The 20,911-nt window shown below is 46.6% G+C and overlaps 1 pseudogene; it reads left to right on the forward strand.

Moving 5' to 3' along the window:
* Window positions 1–20,911, forward strand: part of LOC121464017 — a 24,978-nt pseudogene continuing 4,067 nt past the window's right edge.

The raw sequence follows: 20,911 nt of genomic DNA on the forward strand, positions 1-20,911 counted from the left end.
ATGGCCAGCTGCCTCCCAAGCAGCCTCCTTCTGGCAGCTGAGCCCAATCCATCACCACAGCCTCGGGACATGCAGACGGTAGCCCAGCTGCAGCCGTGAGGTCCAGAATCCCATGAGACATAGGTTAAAGCCAGAAACAGCTGACCTCTTTGTTTTTTCTTTTGAGGCAGGGCTTCAGGTATTCCGGGTTGGCATTAAACTCAAACTGAGGATGACCTTGAGTTTATGATCCTCCTGCCTCTATCTCCTGATTGTGAGATTACAGTAGATGATCACACCGAGGTGCTGGGGACTGAACCCAGGTCTTTGTTAGGCAAGCACTCTACCAACTGAGTCACATCCCCAGTCCCTGACTTCCTTCCCCAATCTCTGATACTCTGATAACTTAATCTTTTATTTGGTTTTGGTTTGGGGTTTTGTTTTTTTGTTTTTGTTTGGTTTTGGTTTTTCAAAATAGGGTTTCTCTGTGTAACAGCCCTGGCTGTTCTGGAACTAGCTTTGTAGACCAGTCTGGCCTTGAACTCACAGAGATCCTCCTGCCTCTGCTTGGTTTAAAGGTCTGTGTCACCACCATCTGGCAAGTTAATCTTAAGAGCTTAATTGAGATAATATTCTGTGAGGTTGGCTGTCACTTTACAGGAAGACTGAGGCTCAAGTCTCCAAAGTACAGGGTGGAACTCAAACCAGATTAGTTCACGAGAGCCCATCCACTTCCTAGCCAACACTCAGAAGGAGGCCAAAGTAAGTCTTCTAGACAAAAGGACCCCAGCTCAGAGAGGGGCTTGGAGGTGAGCAGGATGTTGTTGGGCAGAGGAGGGTGGGAACGCATGTGTTGCAGCAGGGATAGCACTCAGCCCCTAGATTCAGAGCGTAGCAAAGATATTCGTCCTGGTTCCAAAATTAGAATCAAAAAGATAAAAAAGAACCCAAGAAAGAAACACAGTTTGGCCCCAGAATCAGAGCCATCTCTGCCCCTGACACCAAACCAACCAATCCCTGGGAAGGGAAAATGGATCACTGAGCCCCTAGAGACTTGGAATTCCCCTTAGGCAGTGACTGGCAGTTGGGCAGCCAATCCCAACGCTGGAAGTTTGGAATTTACCTCATCCCACTATGAGGCAGCCAATCACAAGCCGAGAGGTTTGGGATTCCCTATATAAACCTCCTCTTTTCATTTCTCAGGGCCTCTCCTGCCCTGTTCCTGTTGCTGCTGTTGCTGTCATTGCAGCCATTGCCACTTCAGATGGACAGAGGGACCCGAGTTAACTCGCAATAAAGGCTCTGCTTTGATTAGGCTCGTGGTGATGTTTTGGGGATCTGGACTTTGGGCATAACATGGTATGACCGACTCTTCTCCAGCCAGCCTTGCCTTCAAACAACCCTACACTGGGAATGGCTGGCCTTACTGTCCAGCTCAGAGCCCTCATGCTGTCATGGGGCAGCAGGGAAGATGTCTTTAACTGCAATCTCAACCTTCCTAATGTGACTTTTAATACAGTTCTTCATGTTGTGGTGATCCCCAGCCATAAAATTATTTTCATTATTACTTCATATGGTACTGTTATGAATTTTAATGTAAATATATGTTTTCCTGTGGTCTTGGGCAGCCCCTGTGAAAGGGTCATCCAACTTCCAGAGGGGTCACAGCCCACAGGTTGAGAACCATTGCCCTATAGGAAGTCAACTTCTTCCTGTGTACCTACTGAATGGGAGCCTCACCATAAAGGCAGGTCACATAGGAAGCTGAGGCTAAGGGACATTAAGCAGCTTGTCCAGGTTCATACAGGACAGTTGGACATTAGACCCGATCCAGTATCTCTCAGGTCCCAGCCAGACTTAGGCTACCTTTCTAGTCATTCTCATCCCAGTTAAGCCTCAACTAAAGATGACAATGGCTTCTTGCTTCCTTCCTAGAGATGAAGCCAAAGCTGTTACAGAGGGCACAGTACCAGGCCCACTCCTGCTCACTTCTCCAAAGTCAGTTTGGAGGCCACCATGTCTTCCTGATGAGCTATAGCTGCATTATATCTTGGCCTCAGTTCTTAGGGATGGATCCCTACTCTCTTCACCACATGTGGAGGCCAGATCAGTAGCTAGTGCAGGTTAGAAATAGACAGCCTGTGCTCCTACCTCAGACAGCAGCACTTTTACCCAGTGTGTGCCAGCTAGGACCATAAAAGGAACCTTAGAACTCCCGTTTCTTGCCCCACCTCTTCAAAATGCTCACAGTGGCCTCAGTATCTATTTTTGCCTTCTTCCAATGCATCAGAATTTCTGAAATCTAGCTGAGCATGCCACCTAGAATGTCCCAGCTTCCTCTGCAGCTATGTGGGAACCAGATGGTTAAACTCTGACCAATGGCGGATGAGCACAGTGCTCACAACTTCCCTGTTGTCCTCTTGCTTTGCTTTCCCCTCCTTTCTGCCCAGACTTTGGCAGCTGGAGTGCGGGACATGTTTATGATCAGCTTTGGTCCCTAAGAGCAGGCAGTAGTGTAGTGATGGAACAGTAATATAGAAAGAGTCTGAGCCCCTCTGGGCAAACTGTCAAACCAAACCAGAACCTTTGTTTAACACGACTGGGTGCTACAGAGAAATCAGGCCAGTGGAACGGCTCAGCAGGTAGAAGCATTTGCCACCAAATGTTAAGGCTTCTGCTCTGGGTTCTGCTTCGACTCCTAGAAGTGGTCACCTGAGGACTACATGCATGCCATGGCATGTGGGCACGTATACACACACATACACACTAAACATAAAGAGAAAGGAAAAGCAGATCTGGTGGGGCTCAGCAATAGCTCTTCCTGTCATGATTAGGGCCCCATATTCCATGCTAGCACCAAAGAAAATGCAGCAAAACTCAACAAGGTGAGAGCAGCTATCTTTGCTGAAACCAATGCGGGGATCTCAAAGTAGCCATGGCTAATAGACAGTAGCCAGCGGCCAGATAACAGTAACCAGTTAATAGACCAGTAGCCGTGGATAATAGACAGTAGCCAGTGGCCAGATAACAGTAACCAGTTAATAGACCAGTAGCCATGGATAATAGACAGTAACCAGTACCCAGATAACAGTAACCAGTTAATAGACCAGTAGCCATGGCTAATAGACAGTAGCCAGCAGCCAGATAACAGTAACCAGTTAATAGACCAGTAGCCATGGATAATAGACAGTAACCAGCGGCCAGATAACAGTAACCAGTTAATAGACCAGTAGCCGTGGATAATAGACAGTAACCAGTGGCCAGATAACAGTAACCAGTTAATAGACCAGTAGCCGTGGATAATAGATAGTAACCAGTAGCCAGATAACAGTAACCAGTTAATAGACCAGTAGCCGTGGATAATAGATAGTAACCAGCGGCCAGATAACAGTAACCAGTTAATAGACCAGTAGCCATGGATAATAGACAGTAACCAGTAGCCAGATAACAGTAATCAGTTAATAGACCAGTAGCCATGGATAATAGACAGTAACCAGTGGCCAGATAACAGTAACCAGTTAATAGACCAGTAGCCATGGATAATAGACAGTAACCAGCTGCCAGATAACAGTAACCAGTTAATAGACCAGTAGCCGTGGATAATAGACAGTAACCAGTGGCCAGATAACAGTAACCAGTTAATAGACCAGTAGCCGTGGATAATAGACAGTAACCAGTGGCCAGATAACAGTAACCAGTTAATAGACCATAGTTCTGAGGTGACACAGGCCTCTAAGTACATTTTGTTTCATTTTTATTTTAGAAATGTAAATGTTTTACAAAGTAAAGCCAAAGATTTCTAAAATGGCAACCTCTAAAATTAAAATTCAGTCAGTAAACTTGACTCTAAGTTATTCTGCCATAACAACATAAGGGAATATTGAAGGTGACTTTAAAAGAGAGCTTTGGGGGGGGAGTTTTTTAATTGTTTGATTTTATTATTGTTAAGTATTTTTATTACATTTCTTTTTTAAGATTTATTTATTATATATACAGCATTCTGTATGCATGTATGCCTGTGGGCCAGAAGAGGGCACCAGATCTCATTACAGATGGTTGTGATTGTCTGGAATTGAACTCAGGACCTCTGAAAGAGCAACCAGTGCTGTTCACCTCTGAACCATCTCTCCAGCCCCAAATGGTTTCACTAATGCACCTAAGAATGGCTTGGAATCCACTGTGTAGCCAAGGCTGCCCTTGAACTCCAAATCCTTCTATCTCTGTCTTCCAAGTGCTGGGATTAGAGATATGTGTCACTACACCTTGCTTAAAACAGTATTTTAGATTGTTTAATTAAATTAATTTATATTTTAAGTGATTAATGAAGCTTTCAATTAATTTAAAAATAACTAATAGGAATGAACTTATCATATGTGTATATGTTATTTCTACATGCATGTGTATATGCTATGTGCAGGCCTGGTACCTGCGGAGGTCAGAGGAAGGTGTCAGAGTCCCTGGAACTGGAGTTACTGATGGTTATGAGCCATCATGTAGGCAATGGGAGCCAAACCAGGGTCCTCTGGAAGAGAAACAAGTGCTCTTAACTGCTAAGACATCTCTCAAACCCCAAGATTAATTTATTCTTATTTATGTGTATGGATCTTTTGCCTCCATGTGTGTATGAGAACCACATGTGCTCACAGAGATGAGAAGAAGGCATTGGATCCCCGAAAACTGGAGTTACAGATGGTTGTGACTGGAACATGGATGCTAGGAACCAAACCTGGGTCCTCTGGAAGAGCAGTCCGTGTTCTTAATTGCTAAGTAATCTCTCTAGCTCCTAAAACAAAATTTTGCTACACATTCCTGGTGTGCTCAGCCCTATGGATCATAGCTATCCAGGAAAGAGAACCACAACAAAATCCCAAACATCACTTAGATCTCTTGGTGGTGAAGATGATGCTGGGATGTCCTGTTTGCAACGGCAGTTTTTATCACACAGGATAAAGACAATGAGAACCAATAACCACAACACTCAGGACACGGAGGCGAGAGGGTCATGAGTTTAAAGCCAGCCAGGACTACATAGCAAGAGCCTGTCTCAAAACAAATGACTCAACAAACAAAAATAGTCAAACAAAAGAAGAAATGTCTTAAAGAATAAGTTTTCCCAGACTCAGGCTGGGGCAACAAGAAGACAGAGAAGCAGAAGAAGATCACAGAGGACAAAATTTTCCGTCTAAGAATAAAAAAGGAGGGGCTGGAGATATGGCTCAGTGGTTAAGAACACTGACTGCTCTTCCAGAGGACCCGGGTTCAATTCCCAGCACCCACATGGCAGCTCACAACTGTCCGAAGATCCAGTTGCAGGGGATCTGACACCTTCACACCAATGCACATAAAATAAAGTTAAATAAAGCATACAAATATTTAAAAAAAAAGAATAAAAAAGGAATAAAGCAAGAGATTTGGTCAACATGGAAGAGACACAGAGTGAAGCTGGAAAGACACTGTCAAGAAGAAAGAACTGCAAGAACTAAGTGAATTCTTAAACTGCAGTTGCTGCACACACAAAAAAATAAGTAAAGGTGCAGATCCCAAATCTGTAGTGTAAGCATTCCTCAGACAAGGAGAGTGGACTGACGGAGAGAAATGTGAGTTCTCATGGCCTAATTTCAGAGAGAAGATGTGAAAAACAAAGTGTTTACGCTGATGCAAGAGATGAAGAACTTGAAAAATATACTGTGGGTAATGGGCAATAGGTAGGATGGGAAAAGGTGGAGGAAGTAGTGAACGAGAAGCTTGGTGAGGCAGAAAAGAAAAAAAAATCTCACATAGTGTGCAGAAATTTCCTTGAAATTATTGGAAATAGCAAGTGTGGCGGGTTTGGGTGTCCTGGAGGTGGGGACAGTCACAAGCCTCACCAAACACTTCCTTTGGGATTTGTGCTGAAAAAAGACAAAAAGAAAAGAGAACAATGAAATTTCATTAGAAGATTTAATTGGAAGAGCAGTTTGCCTTATGTCCAAATGTTATCAAAATCACTGTAGAATATTTTCTCAAGTGGAAGAAATGGGAAAGACAAGAAAAGGTTGATACACTGGAACAAGATATGGAGAGACGGGAAGCAGACATCAAGGCAGAGAAAGCGGTAGTTACCAGTGGTTGTGAGGTGTTTGAATTTGGTCCCAAACTGGTCAGTGAGGAGGAGGAGGGGAAGCAGATGGTACCTGCTACATTCAGGGGACAGGTGGTAAGGGTGACGATTCTATGAGTGTAAAGGACACAGAGTTAGGCCTGCGCATCCCAAGAGATGCAGAAGAGATCGGGCTGGGAATGGTGGGAGAGGTGACAGGTGAAGACAATGGAGAAGAGGCAAGAAGATGGGGGAAACAACCCCAGGATCAACACTGTCCGTAGATGACAATCGACATTACTTGATCTGTCACCTAGAATCTACAGGATGTTTACTTCCCCATGACAGTTCTGGAGGGATACTGTCCCCAGTTTCTCTTCTGACTTTGACGACGTCTCACAGTAAGTTCAGAGTAGTCGATAAACTGAAAATGGCCGTAAGAAGACGGTGGCTGTAACTCTCTATTCCCACAGGGAGTGGAACTGCTACTCCAGCTTCTGGATTTCACTGGGCCTGGATTATTTCCAGGAAGAACAAATTCATAATTAAAATACTTTCTGTTTAATCAGTTTTTAATGAGTGCTTTCCTTTCCCCTGTATTTATATGTTTTAAACCCGCCTGAAAGGTGAGCACTGTCCTCCATAAAGGACACTGCACATGCAGATTCATGTTGCACATCTGGACTGTTACATGCACACGGAGAATGGACTTGTCCAAACTGATGGGTCAGCTGCAGTGCTCTGCGTTAAAGTTGTTCAAAGTTCTGCCCCTTTCTGCCAATAACTTGTAAAGAAAGACCATTATCCATCCAACCCAATGGGCCTTTTTTCTCTTTTAAGGTTTTCTATGCAAAGTTTCTTAACATTCCTAGCTTGGTATTTTAATTAGATAATGCATATATTAGTTGTAGATGTCACAGGGGCAAAGATTCAATGGGTTGTCTTAGTACATGTCACATAACCACAGAGTACTGACAGTGTTAACAATTGTGAATTTTCAGTCGGGTGGTGGTGCACACCTTTAATCCCAGCACTCAGGAGGCAGAGGCAGGCGGATCTCTGTGAATTCGAGGCCAGCCTGGTCTACAAGAGCTAGTTCCAGGACAGCTAGGACTGTTACACAGGGAAACCCTGTTTCCAAAACTAAAAAAAAAAAAAAAAAATTGTGATTTTTTTTTATTTCTAAAAGGAATAAGCACTGTCTCTTTAATTCCTGAATTGTTAGATCATCAACCTAATTAAACGTTATCTACAATTGAACAAACAACAAACAAAAAAATAAGTTTTTCTGTTTTCAAGTCCACTCACAGTGGCACCAGTAGTGCTGATGTCCCCAGCTCCCTCTTGTCACTGAGAGGAGCGCTGCTTCTTGGAAGAAACAGGTGGTTCTGTGAGGAAAATGTGTAAGACGCATCTGTCATGAGTTATCATGCAGAGAAGAAAGACACTGATGGACAATAAGGTTGTGTCTTAGCAGAGGAGACCCAGAGCAAGGAACTCCACACTGCTTGTGATGGGCAGGCCTGAGCACTTTAAGGTGCTAACTCAGACTAGGAAAAAGGGCCATAGCCTCTACCACAAGCCTGGGAAAAGGGCTATGTCTGTTGATGGATGAAAAGCCTTTGTCACTGGGTGATAGCTAAGAAAATTGCCCAGAGTTCTGCAGCTGGTATGGGGCCAGTTCAGAATTCGGGACAGAATTCTAACCCAGGAAGTGTGCCTCTGGAATCTTCTGAGATATGTCTTCCATAAAACAGGGTCTTCAGGATCAAGAGAGAAATGGGAAATACAGGAAGTCCCAAAGACTCACAGCCATCAGTAGTGGGATATTATTTGTGTTTTAATAAATAAAGCTTGCCTGAAGGTCAGTGCAAAGCAGCCACATTAGTCAGCCATGCAGGCCCGGCAGTGGAGACACACACCTTTAACCTCATCAGGCACACTAGTTAGCCATAGAGGCCCGGGGATGGCAGTGCACGACTTTAATCCCAGCACTAGAGAGGAGTATAAGGCGGGATGAGACAGGAACTCACTCTTTCTCAGTCTGAAGATTTCATGGAGGCAAGAGCTCTCTAGTGGCTTGGCTGCTTTGCTTTTTTGATCCTCAGGTTGACCCACAATATCTGTCTCTGTGTTTTTATTATTCATGCTGCATTGGCTCTGACGTTTGGGGTATGAATTCGTGAAAAAGCAGTTTGCCTAATTAGGCCATTAAGGGCAAGGTTAGCAGCACCTCTGCAGGAATGAATTCGAGATCAAATTAATATTAAATCTCATGACCATGATGGTGCATCGATAGGAGAGGTGATTTTCAAAGGTTTGAGAGAAAATTGAAATGTCAAATGTTATAATTATGGCAAACAAGGTCACCTTAAAAGAGACTGTAGATAGGGAATTCCTAGAAACAATGTTTTTTCTAAGAGTAATCCATTCAGAACACCCCTCCCTTCTGGACTATGAGGAAGGTGTGGCAAAGGCAGGCATTGACTAATGAGCGTAGGTCATCGAGGAATATTCAAGGTAATCCTGTGCTGTCAGGAAACTCCATGCATAGGCCTCAAACTCCCTACGCCAAATCTGGTTCAATCATTCCCTGTCGTCATAGAGGAAACTCCTTCCCAGAGCAATTAAGGAACCTAATGCCTATTGTAAGAAACCGTACCGCCCTGGATAATAGAACAGCTATAGAAGAGAGAACAAAAGATTCAGGAGAAACCATAAAGTGAGTATTATGGCAAACTACTATAAATGAACAAAGACCAAAATTAAAAAATATGAATAAATGACATTGTTATTGAAGGTCTGGTAGACACAGGTACAGATGTAACAATAATTTCATCAGAATCTTGGCATCAAAATTGGCCTCTTCAGGATGAAAATGTTCAGGTTTTAGGGATCAGAACTTTATCTCAGATAAAGAAGAGCATGAGATCTATTGAATGCATAGGGCCAGAAGGACAGAGAGGAAAATTAAAGCCCTATGTGGCTAACATAGCAGTGAATTTGTGGGGTGGTGATTTGTTACAGCAATGGACACTCGGGTTAACATTGCCCCAATCTTAGGGGGGGAAACATAAGTTAACGTACATTTCTGGGAAAAATTTTAAAAGATTTGACCATTCACAAGAACAGGGTACAGCTGCTGATCTTTCAAAGGAACCTACAGCCCTACCCTTAAAATGGTTGACACACAAACCTGTATGGGTTAAGCAATGGCCTTTAGCAATAGAGAAACTGCAGGTTTTAGAACAGCTGGTACAAGAGCAACTAGATACTCAGCATACTGAAGAATCAATCAGCCCTTGGAATTCTCCTGTATTTGTTATTAAAAAAAGAACCTGGAAAATAGAAAATGGTAAAAGACCTAAGAGCTGTTAATAAGGTGATTCAGCCAATGGGCTCTCTGAAGTCTGGCATTCCTTTGCCTTCCATATTGCCTAAAGGATGATCTCATAGTTATTGACTTAAAAGATTGTTTCTTCACTATACATTTACAAGAAAAAGACAGAAAAATTTGCCTTTACAGGGAGGGTAGGAGTGCTGGGGTCTGCAAGGAAGAGTGGATCACCCTCATTTTGTGTGTGCCATCCCCGTAGCTGCAGCTGGGGAGAGCAAAGGCAGGATGAGCTAGAAGTGAGAAGAGAAGGGCGCAGACCCTCAAGAGAACCATGCTGTGTCCTGCCCGGGGCCTCGCCCCACCAGAGAGCCTCTGGCCTTGTCTACCTCCGGGACAGGCCACCACGGGTGAGCAGAAGGCCCGGCACCTATTTCCTCCCTCGTTTCCCTCAGTCCATTATCTACAAGTGCAAGCAGAACCCAGACATGCTTCAAGCACACAGGGCTTTTGACAAAATGGAGCAATGACTAATTTAGCAGCTGGCAAGAAGTTATGCAAGTCCCCTTTCTGCCTGGGTGTAGCTTTCTTGCTGACTTTTAAAATAACCAATACAATGCCTGTCCCACATTCAAGGTCAAAGCTGGGGAAACCTTGCTGAGTTCATCTGAAGACCATTTGGGGGCAGGGAATCCACGACTGAAAGAGGGTCTGCAGGGACAAAGGCAAGGAACTGGAGGTGGGACCCCTCCTAGATTAAAAGGGGTGTGAGAAACAGACCAACAAAATACAGCAGCTTTTGTCTCTATGCTTGAACCAATCTATCAACAAAACATACTTAGACAGCCATGCGTAGTACATGCCATTCATGGCAGTAGTCAGGAGGCTGAGGCAGGAGATTATGAGTCTGACCACATCAATTAATTCCAGGCCACCCTGCCCTATATAGTGAGACCTTTGCTAAAAACAAAAGATTTACTTTACAATATCACAATGAATAGACAATGTCTAGGACTTGGCCAGTAGCGGCTCCTGATGCCAGTGAAGGCTATGACAGGAGCTGGCGAGAGGACTGTGGTGAAGACGCCTACCGTCAAGTCTGCCTGCCACACCACCTACACGGTGGAAGGAAAGAACTCCGGGAAACTATCCTCTGACCTCCTTAGGCACTCCTCCCATCCCATGTCACACGCACTCCCCGTGTTACAAGCCCTCACTTAGGGTTTCTGTTGCTGTGGAGACACACCAAGACCATGGCAACTCTTATAAAGGAAAACATTTATTTGGGTGTCTTGCTTACAGTTTCAGAGGTTCAGTCCGTTATCATCATGGTGAGGAACATGGTAGTGTTTCACCACTGTGGTGCTGGAGGAGTTGCTGAGAGTCCTGCATCTTTCAGGCAACAGAAAGTCGAGTGAGACACTGGGTGTCATATGCTTTTTCTGAGCGTAGGAAACCTTCCCTTCCCCCTTACAGTGACAGACTCCAACAAAGCCACACTTCTTTCTTAATAGTGCCACTTTCTATGAGCTTATGGGGGCCAATTACATTCAAACTCCCACATAGCCCATGTTATATCCCCCTCCCCAGTAAGCACGCCCATTTGTACACCCTCCCCAGGAAGCAACCCCATTTGTACACCCTCCCCAGGAAGCAACCCCATTTGTACACCCTCCCCAAGTTAAGCACCCCAAAGTCCAGCATATCCCGAGCATTCAGGGAGCTATAGCTCCGCTTACCGTGACTGAGGTAATTATTTCTGAAGCAGGAAGGCTTTATGGTAAATTTTAACTTTCTGTTTATCTGAGCAAATCTGGACTCTTGTGTTTGGGGGGAATTGTGTAGGGTGTCTGGGGTGGTTTCTATATTGTTTGGTTGTTTTGTTACAAGGCCCTGCAAATTACTTTTTTTTAAGGCAGGGTTTCTCTATATAACAGCCCCAACTGTCCTAGAACTTGTTTTGTAGACCAGGTTGGCTTCAAACTCACAGAGATTCATCTGTTTCTGTCTCCCAAGGACCGGAATTAAAGGTGTGTGCCACTATGCAGAGCCCAAATCAAGTTTGGGGGGAGGGGACAGGGGTCCTCACTATGTAACCCGAGATAGACTTGAACTCTGGATAAGTCCCCTGCCTCGGCCTCTTGGTGCCACCACACCTGCATTTGTGAGAAAGGTCTTACTATGCAGCTGGGATAGATAGCCGCACTTACGACTTGACACAGCCTAGAGCTCTCCAAGAGGAAAGTCAGAAGAACCGCCTAGAACAGATGGGCCTGCAGGCCGGTCTAACAGGGATTGTCTTGACTGCTGATTGATGGAAGCGGGCCCTGCTCGCTGCGGCTGTTCGGAAGGAAGCTGAGCGGGAACCAAAGAGCGCCGTTTCTCAGCGGAGTCTTCTTCAAGGTCCTGCCCCGACTTCCTCAGTGATGGACTGTGACCCATCAGTGTAAGCTGAAACAAACCCTTTCCTTCCCTCAGATGCTTTTCGTCAGAGCGTTTATACAGCAACAGAAAGGAAATTAGAACAGCATCCGGGCTCACGTGGAATTAAGAACCCCCTGAGTCAGCATCCCCAGTGCTGGAATCATGGCCGTATCGCTCCGCTCCACTCATAGTGTTTAATGGGCTCATTTAGGTGTGGTTCACATTCCATAGGATTCAGTGAGTGGTCATGACTACAGCAAAGTCTGGACCATTACCCACACTCGGGGCACGGCTAGAGAGGCCCTGAACCTGCTTACGGCTTTCCTAAGACGTCTGCCAGTGGGGTCTGCCACCTTCCTGGTGCTCCACAAGGGTGGGGTGCCAGGCAGCCTTGAGCTGTCACTGGCACCAGGAGGCACCAACTGGCCCAGCTTCTAGACACTGCCTTCAGTGCGGTCACGTGACATGTATCTTTAGTCTGTGGCGCCCACAGGCCTCGCCGTGGCTCTCTCAGATCAACCTGTCAGTTTATGTCCTCCTTCCTCCTCCAGAGGGAGGGGACGCTGCGTGTGTATTTATAGCCGGAGTGAAGGCTGCTAGCAGGCCTGCGGAGGAAAGGACACGGGAATAGTTCTAGGGTGTCAGGCCCAGCCCAGAGAGCTGAACTGGGGCGGGTAGAAAAGAAGCTGAGAGTCCCCAGTGCTCCTCCAATCCCTGGAAGGCTTAGCGAGGCCTGGAGTAACTGTGCTGGGAACACTCTGCCTCCCAAGCCCCGTGGTTTCAACAGACTCGCTCTGAACCTAATGCCCTGCTCTGTAGAAGAGGCTTTAACAGGGGGACTGTGAAGGTCTCACGTCGTCCCCACCACTCAGAAGCACACAGGAGGTAGGGATCTCACTCATGGACCTTTTGGAATGCAAGTCCCCTGGGCTGTCACCCATAGGGAAAGTCCAGCTCAGAGAGCACCAGACCTCAAATGGAGAAGAAAGGAAAGGCCCTTGGAAGTGCAGGGGTGAAGCAGGGCAGCAGGGTAAGGGGCTTCCTAGCTCTACTGAGAAGAAAGACCCTGGAAGTGGTGGGGAAAGAACACAGTTCTCAAGCCAGAACCCTAGACACCTCTCAGGCCATACTCTCTAAGGCTCTTCTCACCTATGAGCCTGGCCTGCTGACCGCCCTCCTCCAGCCCCTTCTCTCACACCTCTGGAGGGATGAGTGCAATTCCTCTACTCGCGTACACTGGTGGTTCCGTTGCTCACGGTGTTTGAGGACTGCCTTCTTGGCATTTATTAGGTCCAAGCTACATGAGTCTAGAGGGGACCTCCCTGGTCTAAGTCCATCTCCAGCCCCTGCCACTTCAGAATCTCTCTATCCCTCCCTACAATGACACTATATGGCTCATTTATTCATGTCCTTCCCCTTTAGAAGGGCAGCCATGGTGACTAGAATCTGTCTCCACAACTTGGCATATGTCTCCTAAATGGCTAGGTGGAGATTCAGTGGAACAAGGCTGTGTCTGGGTTAGGTTTCTTGGGAGGAGATCTCCTGAGGGCCCTGGGGTCTTGACAGATGGTCCCTCGGGCACTGCAAACAGGGAAGGTCACTGTCCAGGAGGGAGTTTGAAACTTGCTGTAATGTATTCTTGTGTACACACTGTTGTCTGCAGCTCCTGGGTTCAGCTGCTTCCATGTAACCTGGTTCCTGCTTGGCAACTCCCAAGGCAGGAGACAGGATGGGTGAAGTTTCCTGATTGGCAGAAGCTAGAGGTGAAAGGGCACAGCAGAAATGACTGAGCCAGAGAGCCAAGACCTGTCCTGTCCTGCCCATTAACACCCTGGCTGGGCTTATTCACTTATCCACCACTCGGGACCCTGCCTGTCCCACTGCCTTTTGAAAGAACTTCCCAAAGGTCCAATAGTCCAGTCACATCACAGGGAGGAGCTATGCCCTCTTGGGTGTGGTCAGGCCAGATTGCTAAATACCGATCTACAATTACTAAGCACCCAATCTGGACATCTTGGAGGCAGGTAAATAGCCTCTCAGCCTTGAGACTGAGGCTTGGTGGGGCCATGCTTGCTCTTTCATTCCCCTGGTCCTGTTTGTCTGCTGGCCTGTATCCATTCATTTGCTAGGATAAACAGAGAAACTACTGTCCCTGGTTACCCAGATGGAACTCATGGGCTTTTGTTCTTGAGAGGTTTCAGGGTCTGGTGGGGACCATCGGATAAGGCACATAAAAGTGTGGAGAAAGGGTAGGGTGTGGGCATGCTTCCCGGACTGGAGTCTTGAGTGGAAGGGAGGAGCTAGCAGAGAGAAGCATAGCATCCCAGGCTCATAAGCAGCTTGTGGAAGGGTGGGGAGATGGAGAGGACAGAAGTTAGAGGAGGCGTGGCTGCAGGGGAGGGACAGGGGAGAGGGGACATCAGGATGGATGTTGAGGATGAGCTCTGCAGCTTCAGTAGTTTGAGGAGAAACTGGAGACCTGGGGCTGAAACCTGCTCTCGCCGCCTCCTCTCTCCGAGAAGCAGAGCAGCAGTACAGACAGGCTTGGCGGAAGCCCAGGGCGGCACAGGCAGCTCTGAGATGAGCCCTGGGAGCTTCAGTCCACACAAGAGTCATCCCCGTTTTCTTTATTTTCGTGTGTGGTATACTAACGGTCATGTGTGCACATGTATGTGAAGGCCAAAGGTCAACATGGGATGTCTTCCACTATCCCATTCTACCTAGTTGTTGAGATAGGGTATCTCCCTGGAGCTGAACCTCACTAGTTCAGTAAGACTAGCCGGCCAGTGAGCCCAGAGAATCCCGTCTCTGCCGCCACATCTGGGTTTTAACATGGGTGACAAATACAGACTGCACCCTTGCCCTCTGCAACCTGCCATTCTGGGCACCACCCAGGCAGGACTCTAAGCAATTACTCAGTGGCCAGTGTCCCAAGCCCATGCTGTACACGGAGAAACTAGGGCTCAGAAAAACCGTGCTGAGTCAGTGTCTTGCAGGGCCCACCCCAGCTGAGCAGTCTGGCCTGAGGCACAGGGTGCTTCCTTAGAATTTTCGGGGCCTCTGAGGACACAGAGGGCAGCAGCAGCAGCAGTGGGACCTGCAGTGACACTTCACATATGTGGTCTGATAATCTCACCTGACCAGATGAGGCCGGCAGTTCTGGGACCGCATCCGGCTACTGCATGGTCACCTGACTATCCACCATCCTGGCTGACAGGAGCCTAGCCAGCAGAGCACCGGGCAGGACACTGCATACAGGAGGAAACGTCTGCCTGGAGGGCAGAGGATTCTAGGGCTCTGGGCTGGGGTACACCATCACAGGAATGTGCTGCCTCTCATCTCTAGGCACCTAGGCCAGTAGGAGGGCTACCCTCATTCCAGATACCACTTCACTTCTGGAAGCTTCCTTCCGCCTGAAAACAGGGCCAGCCTCCACCCTTGTCCCCCCAAACAGCCTATAGCTACCACTGGGGCCTGTTGTCCACCCTTCAGTGTCTGATTGAGGGAGCTATTAGTTCTACCTAGTGTGGCTTTTCCCAGTAATTTTCCTTAATTATTTAATTTCCTGTTATTCTATGATCTCACATATTTTCTTATGTATATATATATATACATATCACATAAAACTTATAACATATCAATAGTCCTTGCTTGTATATTTATTATATATTAAACACATTATGCTAATATATTCTATTACATATTAATACTATACGTTATAATACTGTATTAGTCTTTCTTATGACAAGATCTCTCAAACACAACCATTTGCTAGTACTGAATCCTGGGCGTGACAGTTCTCTGAAGTGAGTAGTTGTGGCGGTTTGAAAGAAAATGGTCCCCATAGGGAGTGGCACTATTAGGAGGGGTGGCCTTGTTGAGGTGGGTGTGGCCTTTTCAGAAGCAGTGTGTCACCGTGGGGGTGGACTTTGAGGCCTCCTTTGTTCAAGCTACTCTCAGCATGACACACAGTTCACTTCCTGCTGCCTGTGAGTCAAGACATAGGGCTCTCAGCTCCTTCTCCAGCACCATGTCTGCCTGCATGCTGCCATGTCCTGCCATGGTGACAAGGGACTAAACCTCTGAACTGTAAGCCACCCACAACTGTTTCCTTTATTAGAGTTGCTGTGGTCATGGTGTCTCTTCATAGCAATAGAAACCCTAAGACATCTACTTGTTCACAATGCCATCCACGTACCTCAGTTGATCTGGTCACAACTACATAGGGAAACCTGTCTTAAAAAACAGTGTGTGTGTGTGTGTGTGTGTGTGTGTGTGTGTGCTGAACAGATGTGAGGATAGAGCTTAGGGCTAGAGCACTTTCCTCAGTCTTTCCAGACACTGGCTGCAGCTCTAGCACAGAAATAAATAAAGAGATAAGGAGGGAATGAAGGAGCCAGTGAGCTGAACCTAGTGGAGGATGCCTGCAGCCTTAGCACTTAAGAGGCTGAGACAGGAGGATTGAAAGCTTGAGGCCATCTGGGGCTCCTGTCTTCAAAATAAATCAGTTCTTTAGCTAATAAAATATTTTCCTAATCTCTGCCACTTAAAAATGAAGTGACTGTCTTTGGGAAATGACAGCAGGACAGGAATGCTATAGACTTTGATTTCAAAATGAATTGGATCATATTCATTGTGAGTAAGTATCTTCTTTGAAAGAGAAAGATCTAAAATAAAATACAATAAAACACCCACTGTAATGACTTCTATATTAAGATAAAATGACAGCCCCACGCATAGACTTAGAAGTCACGTGTCATAAGTCAGAGCATAATAGCCACCAGGTCACCTCAGATGTATGTGTGCCAACCTGAGCACTGACTCTGCCAACACCAGGGGTGATCCTCCTCCATGCCCCAGGCATTGCTGGGAAGACAGGTCTGGTCTCTTACCCCATGCAAGATGAACAAACTACAAAGCGGTCCAGGGAGTACCTCAGTGTCTACAACTTTGTATTCCCATCCTTCTGACCCTCCTATTCACTTCATGGGGTTGCCTTGCCCGTGTTTCAAAATACACTAAAACACAGTCCATACACACTGTCCCCCCAAAACTCCCAGCAACCATTAGTCTGTGGCCAGTCATTCCATTTTACACATTCTATGCAGATTATTTTGAAGCAAATCTCTAAAAGCATTTCACTTCAAATGTAAGTGTTTGAACAGATTATCTGTAAAAATGCCTGTCTTTAAGATTTTTTAATTGTATGTGTATGAGTATTTGCCTGCATATGTGTGTGCTCCCCCCATGCATGCCTATTACCCTCAGAGGTCAGAAGCGGGCACTAGGTTTCCTGGAACTGGAGCTACCATGTGTGCTGGGGACAAGGTGCTCCTCAAGAGTAGGGGTCTTCTTAACTGCTGCACCATCTCCGCAGCCCCAAAGGGGGCTCCAACTGATGCTTCTACTCTCTATGGACACCAACTGCATCTGCGCCGTTGATGCATTTGCTCCTGCTGTTGGCCACAGGGACTGTGTGAATGCGCCTGGGGCTGCACATCTGACAAAAGCAGCAGCTGCACTGGTGTGGGGCTTCCCTGGGTGCACATCTGAGCAGCGATGTGTGAAAACATGGATTTTTATTTTTATGACCCTGACTCTTCTTCAGTGCCTTGCTGATAACAAAAGTCTTTGACTTGATTAACTAAAGAAGTGTCCGTTTGTGTGTGTGTGTGTGTGTGTGTGTGTGTGTGTGTGTGTGTGTTGTGCTGGCTAGTTTTGTGTCAATGACAAACTATAGTCATGTGAGAGATGAGAACTTCAATTAAGAAAATCCTTCCAGGGGCTGAAGAGATGGCTCAGTAGTTAAGAGCACCGTCCGCTCTTCAAGAGGACACAGATTCAAGTCCCAGCACCCTCATGGCAGCTCACAACTGTAACTCCAGTTTCAGGGGATATGACACCTTCACATCAATGTACATAAAATAAACGTTCAACAAGTTATTTTTAAAAAGAAAAAGTACTTTCGTAAGATTGGGCTGCAGATAAGCCTGTAGGGCATTTTCTTAATTAGTGACTGATGGGGAGGGTCCAAGTCATTGTGGGTGGTGTCATCCCTGGGCTGGTGGTCCTGGGTTCTTTCTATAAGAAATCAGGCTGAGGAAGCCATGGTGAGCAAGTCAGTGAACAGCATCCTCCATGGCCTCTGCATCAGCTCCTGCCTCCAAGTTCCTGCCCTGCTTATGTTCCTTCAATGATGAACAGTAATATGGAAGCTTAAGCCAAATAAACCCTTTCCTACCCAACTTGCTTTTGGTCATGGTATTTTATCACAGCAATAGTAACCCTGAATAATATGTATATATATATAATTAGTGTCCAAATCAGGCCTACATCTTAAGATTGGTTTGTACCTCAAATCTCTTTGGCATAAATTTTAGAATATTTCAGAAGCTTGCCTTGTCCCACTAATACCCACCATATTACTTATCTATATTTAATCCCAACACTCAGGAGGAAGAGGCAAGAGAATCTCTGTGAGTTCAAGTCCAGTTTAATCTACATCTGGAATTAAAGACCAGCCAGGGTTACACAGAGAGACCCTGCCTCAAAAAAATAAGTAGAACTCAGGGTCTGGGGGATGCTCTGTGGGTAAAGCACTTGTTGAGCAAGTGTGAGTACAGGAGTTTGCATCTCCAGATGAACAGGGGGCGGAGACGGTGAGAGACTCTGCTGCAATCATAAAGGGGAGCACAATGCAGGAAGACACTTGACAGCAACTCGGGCCTCCGCTTGCATGCACACACACAGCTACACACACTGTTGGCTATACACGAGAATGTGCGTGCACACACCACACACACAAGAATGTGTATCACACCATACACACACATGCACGCACACACGAGAACATGCATGCACACCACATACACACAGAGACACATGAGAACATGCATGCACACATCACACACACACCAGAAACAAAAAATAGACCCTTCCTTTGCCTGTGTGGTTTGGTTCCTCACTTTTAAGGAACAGAATGAGGTGGAGATGATGGACTAGGTCACAAGGCATCCTTGTGTTCTGTTGGGAATTACCCTAGGGAAGTCAGTCACTACGTAGTCAAGACACTGGAGCAGCCCAGCAAAGATCTGAGGCCCACGCATAGCCCAATGAATGAGCCATTTTGGAAGATGTCATATGTCACCAGAAATGTTGGCACGTGTCGATAATCAAAACACTCTGGACATAGAGGCAGGAAGATTAGAAGTTCAAGGCAAGTTTTGGCTACATGAGATCATGTCTCAAAAAAATTAAAAATTCAAAACTTTTAAAAAGCACATGAGTGTAAAAATCCTGTGGCCAAGCTCAGCATAGCTGCTCCAGGCTCGTGTGTGGAGTCTGTGGAAAGGTCTTGGCCAAGAAAGGTATCTACATTTTTTTTCTTTTTTCTTTTTTTTTAAATATTTATTTATTTATTATGTATACAGCATTCCTTCCATGTATGCCTGCAGGCCAGAAGAGGGCACCAGATCTCATTACAGATGGTTGTGAGCCACCATGTGGTTGCTGGGAATTGAACTCAGGACCTTTGGAAGAGCAGGCAATGCTCTTACCCTCTGAGCCATCTCTCCAGCCCAGGTATCTACATTTTATAGATAAGGGGATTCCAGCTCAGAGAAGGTTAGTGAAATGGCAGTGCTGGGCTCTTCCGCAGCTCCCAGTCCTGTATGGGTGTGTCCTCAGTGGTCCACCAGCTCTGGCTACCTCTGGCTTCTCCATCCCCTCTCTGCTGGAGGCTTCAATCCAGAGAAGAGGACATGTTGTGCTGGGCTCAGCCATAGATAAAAACCCTGAGGTGGGCCTGCGGAACGGCTCCTGCCAGACCTCGAAGCCCAATACGATGGTGGTGTGAACAGGGCACGACTGAGCGCCGCCCGAAGTCCTTGCATTAGCCTTTCCTGGGGAGCTGTAAGCAAGGCCTACTTGCCTCCGGCATGGGACAGACTGGTTCCCTGCAGGTCCAGCTTGTGAACTAAGGAGTTTATTTAGCTTCCTGACAGAAGCATGGTGGAACTGCTTATAGGAGCGCAGGTGATCACGATCCCCAAATACTTATCACAGACAAGTCTCAGGGCAACCTGGATGTGCTTCCCTGTGGCTGCTCAGCTGGGACCCCCCTCAGGCAACCTCCCATCTTCTCTACACTCTAGTGCCTCCGGAGGATCAGGAACAGTCAGGGCAGAATAACATACGCCTGGAAGGGAGAAGCAGGACAGAGTGGCTGGGGCCTCAGATGAGAGTCTAATGATCCTTCCATCTATAAAAGGTCACAGGCCCCTTCTTGAAGGTCTCTTGTGGATAGTAACAACCTGCTCTGATAAAGATGGCAATGGCTACCGTGCTTGGAGGACAGCAGTCCACCACGCCCAGGGACCCTGCGGAGTCATCGCCTCTGTGATTGGACAGTTGTCTGAGGATGAGGAGGTCTTCTTTTCTTTTCTGTTCTTCCCTTCTCTCCCTCCTTCCTTTCTTTCCTCCTCTTTCCCTTTAGGCAGAGTCTAGAATGGTCCAGAACACTCAGCTCTCCTGGTCTCTGTCTCCTAAGTACAAAGACGACAGGTGTGGGCTCGGATGCCCTCCTGCTCCCATTAGCTAGGGTTCTGGCCTCTGGAGGACAAATGCAGGGATAAGCGTCCTTTGTGAGAAACTTGAGAGAATATAGCCTGGGGCTGCGGGGCAGTCAGCGGAGGCCCACCTAGCATGCGCAAACCCCTGGCTTCCATCTATGTTGGACATCACAGAAACGAGGCCCTGTGGTGCATGCCTGTCATCCCAGCACTTGAGCAAGGAGGGGGAAAGTAGCTCATACATGTTTGAACATTCAATGTTTGTTAGCCCTAAATAGTCCTATTGAAAAAGGAAGAGCCAGGCACAATGGCACACATCTTTATTCCCAGCACTTGGGAGGCAGAAGGCAAGCTGATCTCTGTGAGTTAGAGGCCAGCCTAGTCTGCAGAGTGAGTTCCAGGACAGCTAGGGCTACACAGAGAAACCCTGTCTTAAAAACAAAGAAAGAAAAAGAAAAGGAAAGGGTGTGTTACTATCAAAAACTAAAAGCAACATCAGGCTCATAAATCAAAGGGAACTGCGAC

The sequence above is a fragment of the Microtus oregoni genome, unplaced genomic scaffold (genome assembly GCF_018167655.1).
Source record: "Microtus oregoni isolate MIOR12 unplaced genomic scaffold, Mior012 000027F_ref0000203, whole genome shotgun sequence".
Taxonomy (NCBI): Eukaryota; Metazoa; Chordata; class Mammalia; order Rodentia; family Cricetidae; genus Microtus; species Microtus oregoni.